The following is a 5,858-nucleotide window of genomic DNA, read 5'->3' on the forward strand; positions in this document are numbered from 1 at the left end:
ACCTGCTTTGGTGAGGGATCAATTGGCGAGCCTGACGGGAGATAGGGCAGCTGCCTGCAAGTTGAGATACGTGTCGGCGCTCACCGATGATATCAGCAAATCCAAGGTAATCTATTCGTTGCCATGATAAAGACTTTTCGTTTGCACTATTTCTTAGGAGAGCATGAATTTTTACCGCGGCTTTGCTTTCAAAGAGCAACATCTTTTTGCTTGTTGACTGTATTCTCTTCCTATTGCCGCTTTATATAGCAGCTACTTTCGGTGTAACGTCCCAGCTCCTGTGTGAGCTTTCAAACTTCCGAGTGTGCGAGGTAACAGGGTAGCAGGCACTCAAAGTGAATTGCGAAATTGCTTTGCGTGCTGGTACCTATTGTTATGATAAACACTGGAGTAAAAATTATTTCCTAGCCAACTGTTCAAACGCGGATTTTGGCTGGAAAAGATCTTGCCATGCGATCTAAAAAATATAGTACACACCTTGGGGAAAATCAAAGCTATTTTTCAGAAGAAAAAACCGTATATTGCGGGGTTCAAGTCTCGAAGCGACAAATGGGCTGTGTGGGAACACCATAGTGGAGGGCTCCGGAATAATTTAGGTCACTTTCGGTTCGTCAATGTGCGCTAGCGCCTTTCACGTTTCGCCGTCATCGAAACTCCGTGACCGAGATTAGAGCTTTGAACTGCTATTGGAGAAGGAAGCACTAATCAGTTGTGCAACAGACGCAATGGAAACGTACGCTTCTTAAACACATTATCGTCCGTTTTCCCAAAAACGCCGTTTTCCTCTGGGTGGTGGCGTTAAAGCCACAGTGCCCCACGGTACTGTGGCTTTCACTGTTTCGAAACAGGCGCAGTCGAAAAGCCGCTGCGCCACCACGTGGCACAAGATCGGTGCACATAATAGATATGCTAAATGCGCAGCGCCATCTCTCGGCGCTCCGAGAACTAAGTACTCCATGTTGGTTCGGTAGAGAAAACGAAACCGCGGCCCTGCGTTGGGTTAAAACGGCTGCGCTTCGTTTGAAAAGTGGAATGACGACGCGCTCTTACGCGATGCTGTCCACTATGCAAAGAAACTACGATGCGTGCCAGAACTAGGTGCGTTCGAGCTTTTCGTTTTTCTATTTTTTCTTTACTCCCCAACGTTTTAATAGCAGCAAATGCCATGTGAGCTATCGTGTGTCAGCACGCCATTCAGTGCACAGCTTGCGCTTTCTGCGCTGGTTTTGCACAAAGCTTTCTAGGTGATTTGCGTTTACATTAAGATACGGACCACTGCCTTTGTTGCCTCTGATCAAAATTAGAAGACGATTTAGTGCATTTATTAACTCTCCGGTCGGGCGTGAATATATGTAGACGCATACTTGAGGAACGTAATAGAGAAGGTATTTTTTTTTGAGCGAGCCTACGCCTGTGTTCCTCAAGTGTGTATTCCAGTCGCGAAGAAGCACGTTCATTAATGTGCAGGTAAATCGCGGCCATGGACACTCAGTGCGCTCCATCTAAAAACCTTGATTGTTCATGCCGTGGCGTACTAAGCGCACTCGAAGAACCACACGCACATTACTGCTTAGTTTGTTACGTGTTGCAGTTAAGTTTTCCCCATGTTCGATTCGTTTTGGAAGGGCTAGCAATCTCTCTGGACCATCGGGTTGTTGCAAGATCCCACACATTGTTTTCTTATAATGTCGTACGTGATCGCGCCCGCATATGTTATGCGCGTTAAGGCGTCTTTGTGAAGCAATACATCCTACGTATAAAAAAAAAGAGTTGCGAATGCTTTATTTTTTGAGGATTATTATACATTCGAGATCTCCGGCGCTGAAAGTCTGAAATAAAAAATATAGCTACTTTATTGTGAAGGTGGGACGCATTTCCAAACTAGAAAGTACGTGCAACATTGTTTTGCAACGAAGAAATTTTTGTAGGTTTGGGATGAAGCGAATTAAGTGTCGCAGGCAACCGAACACGCGAATTTCCCCCCCGCATACACAGCTTGACCAGCGTATCGAGTCCGTGCAGGCACCTACAGCTGTACGTGGTAGCTCAGTGCTAATCTGAAAAAAAAAAAAAAACTGCGTCTTTGCTTACAATATTCTGAATTATATGTGCCCACTTTCCTTTTGTTAATATCGACTGACAACATCGGAATACTCGCTTCAACTGCGTCTTAAGCAAGACGCGGTTTCAACGAATTGCGGCGAAAACCAGCCGGCGCCGGGCTCTGAAATGGTGACGTTGAAAACCGCGGATCTGCATTGAACATTGCGCTAACGGAATCACGTTACGCCGCTGGTCGAGGGTCCTGTGTGAATATACTGCAATGCACGAAGCTCCAGGCGTCGATGCGAACGAAAGTTCACACTGTCACAGAAGTTTGTCACGCCATCTGTGCACTCAGCGCAAAATAACCGCTCCCTACCCCGGCGTCAGTCCTGTGTTTTGTGTGCCTTCTGTGTCCCCGTTTCTTGCGCCATACCAGTTTTTATTTCTACCCCAACAGATGAAATCGCGTCCACCTGGGAATAAAATAGCCATGATAATGCGTGATGCTTGAACCGGTGCTTTAATGCGCAAATTAAAATGGCATTGGCGCAGAGTTCGACTTGCCAACATACTTCCCAGTGCCGATTCTGGCTATCATCAGCGCCAGACTTCAAGCGAAGCTCAGGACGCGGTAGGAGGAAGTTGGTGCTTACTGAAAGCACCTACATTTGGTAAAATATCAGCAGTGAAAACAACGCAGCAGCTGAAGCTTGCCTGTTGAAATTTGTCACGCAAGATTCACGACAGCTATACCGATATCAAGAATGTACGCATAGCAAACGATGCACCAGCTCGACGAGCTCGCCCGAACCAAGATGAACACCGGAAGTTGTGGGCGCGGTGTTGCCAGACCACCAAGCAATTTCGCATATCGTCTATTTCATGTTTGACTTACTGAATGCCTGTACAGTGAATAAGTGGCTGTGGAATGTCGCGATCATTTCATCGAAAGCAAAATGAATAAATGGCTTGGAACGGATATATATCAGAGCTCCCTTCTAAAGCACACTGGGGCAGAATATGATGTTTATGGGTTATGGGTAATGGGGGTACTCGGGATATGAGGGACGCCATAGTGGCGGCTTTTCGACCACCCGGAGTTTGTTAACGCGCACTGGCATTGCGCAGTACATACACGAAATGCGACCGCTGCGGCCGGGGTCGAACCGGCGTCTTTCAGGTCAGCAGCCGAGCAGCATACCAGAGTGAGCCTAAAAAATAAAACATTATAGCCAGCCTTCTGAACCCGCCTAACTACACCGTTTAATGCAATTCTTTTAACACACCATGGTTTAGATACCATCCGATCGGCACAACAAATACCCAATAGGGCCGTTTCGGTTTCTTTTCAAAGATTTTTATAACGCTTTCTGGACCCCATTCATCCCTACAGGTCACCTATGCAGGTTGCCCATACAGGTTTTCATACAGGTTACCCATACAGATATCGAGTGTAAATATCATATGCATACAGGTTATTCTAGCAGGTGGCCTAATTTCCGGATCCCTTCCCAGGTGATAATTTCCTGTTGGAAATCTGCTGGTTTGTGTTGGTATCACTACGGGTGTTGGGTTCACTACGGTGTCCCTCACAGCCTGAGTCACGTTAGGATGTGAAACCCCATAAAACCATAAAACAATCCTCTCAGCAGATACTTCGCACCTCGGCACTGCACTGGAAACGTGGGGGGCAGAGTCATCACCAGGCAGGCGTCCACACGCGATGCAAGTGCGCCACACGAAGCATGTCTGTGGAGAGGTGCTGGCCAGGTCCACGTGCGGTGTAGCCACTCGGGCAGTGGAAACAAGGCTCCAGTGCCGTGCGATTGACCAGCTGCAAGCTTCCCTGCAGTGGCAGAACAAGGGGGATGTTATCCAGAGTTCGGCTGAAAGAAGCGACAAAGGCGCGCTGAAAACATATGTAAAGACTGAAAATTAACCTTTGGTATGTTTTAGTGATCCTGATTGCTGGTGATGTCGTCATTTGATACTTTTTTGGCTATTCTGAAGTTGCGAGGCCTGTGACGGAGAGTGAACCAGGGAAGTGGAAAATAAGCGTGTCAGAAAAAAACACCGAAATAAATTTGTCAACTGGTTTGGTTTATTGGGGTTTAACGTCCCAAAGCGACTGAGGCTATGAGGGACGCCGTAGTGAAGGGCTCCGGAAATTTCGACCACCTGTGGCTGTGGTGTAGTCTACAAGGTCCCACTGTCATGCGGCCGTGTTTACATTGGGGAGACCGGACGGTGCGTAAATAAACGACTACGCAAACACCCGAAGAATATTGGAAACCGGTTACGCCGAATTAACATTGTCATTCATTCCGCAGATTGGAAAGACTGTGGCATCTCTGAACCACACGTCTATCATGGCGAAGTATAGAGATACCTTGCACCTCGTATCAAAGGCTTTTCACATTCATGAATTTGGTAACTCGTGTAAACCAATCATCGGTGACTATTAGCACAGGAGCACGCCTTTCGTAATCTGGGATGCGTTGATAGCTTCCGTATGTATGTCACATCTTGTTCGTCCCGCATTTGCTTCCCATCTGGCCCCCCCCCCCCCCTCCTCCCTCCCTTTTTTCACAATAATTCATTTGGTTGTTAGTTCAGTGCATGTGCTTGTCTCTTCTTCTTCCGTTCCGTCCGTTAGCGCTGTTTCGTCGTACCATTCAATTAAAGTTGAGAATGAATTAAGTAAAATTTAAAGAAATGAGAATCAGCGCCTCCACTTGTGTGTGAAGGGGCTCCGCGAAAGGATCACTTAAGAAGAAACTTAATTGTCTTCAATTTTTATTCGGCTGTTTCCACCGCTCCTGATGTCGGCTCAGCTGATTACTTACCGCGAGACTACATATTGTGTGTGCACCTTGGAATGAACTTCATTGGTTAGTAAGAGCCTGTGTCGGTCATCTCCGTTGACCTGCGTTCGCGATGTTCTTTTCTGCCGTGCTAAACAAACTAGCCCTTCGCAGTACCTTGTTACTCGGCTATGCTCGAGAATTTGCGTCTTGAGCGTGCACACCCGGAAAATCTGGACAAAAGCGTTTTTAAACTAGACAGAGGTGGTGAATGTGATGTTTTCTTATTTTAAAAGATATCACTGTAAACATATGTCCGCAGATCTCCCCTCAGATCAAAAATGCGCCGCTTCGTTTTTTTTTTTGAGGTCTTAAATACTCCGATGCGAGCGATGGAAAAACGACATTGGAAGAATGAACCATCATCATCAATATTTCAACAACAGTAGCTTACAATATTCCAATATTCAAATTTTTTTTCCTCTATGAAAGCTGGAGATATGGTAGAGGCATTCCACTACTCTGTATAATGCCGTTGACTCAAAAGGAATCATCCTTTTTTCATGCTCCTCACCCTCTATGATTTTCACTATTTTGAATCGATGTTGCGCATAAGCGAAGAGCCGGAAGTCAACGAGGCATCCGGTAGTGGGGTGCTCGAAAGATCACCCGCAGCGGGATATTTTTACCTCCTTTTAGCATGTTGTAAGCGTGTACTCCTGCTGTCTCATTTTGTGTGCAGAGCTTTGCACTTGTGCTTTATAGGCAACTTGGCTGCAGAGCATGCAAATCAATCAATAATTTTATTTCAACCATGAATAAGGAAGTGGAGAAAAAGCAATAGAACACAACCACAGAATATTCTCTTGTAATCCTCACTCCCTTTTCCAGATTACATTACGCACTTATGACTTCAATGTGTTGGTTACTATAAAAGAGTACCACAAAAATTCCACTGCGCAGGTGTTTTTGCATCTCAAAGTCCGGTTCACGTTGAAACGGTCGAAC

At 46.1% G+C, this 5,858-nt stretch overlaps 1 long non-coding RNA gene across 1 annotated transcript; it reads right to left on the reverse strand.

The window, feature by feature from the left end:
- Positions 1-2: 2 nt before the first annotated feature.
- Positions 3-4,439, reverse strand: LOC149347801 (uncharacterized). The gene is made up of 3 exons (XR_016292213.1): positions 4,225-4,439; positions 3,710-4,137; positions 3-54 (listed from the first exon to the last, which is right to left on the reverse strand). It is a non-coding gene; the product is annotated as an uncharacterized LOC149347801 (long non-coding RNA).
- Positions 4,440-5,858: the final 1,419 nt, after the last annotated feature.

This window comes from Amblyomma mixtum, chromosome 4 (assembly GCF_055824585.1).
Source record: "Amblyomma mixtum isolate Tamu chromosome 4, ASM5582458v1, whole genome shotgun sequence".
NCBI lineage: Eukaryota > Metazoa > Arthropoda > Arachnida > Ixodida > Ixodidae > Amblyomma > Amblyomma mixtum.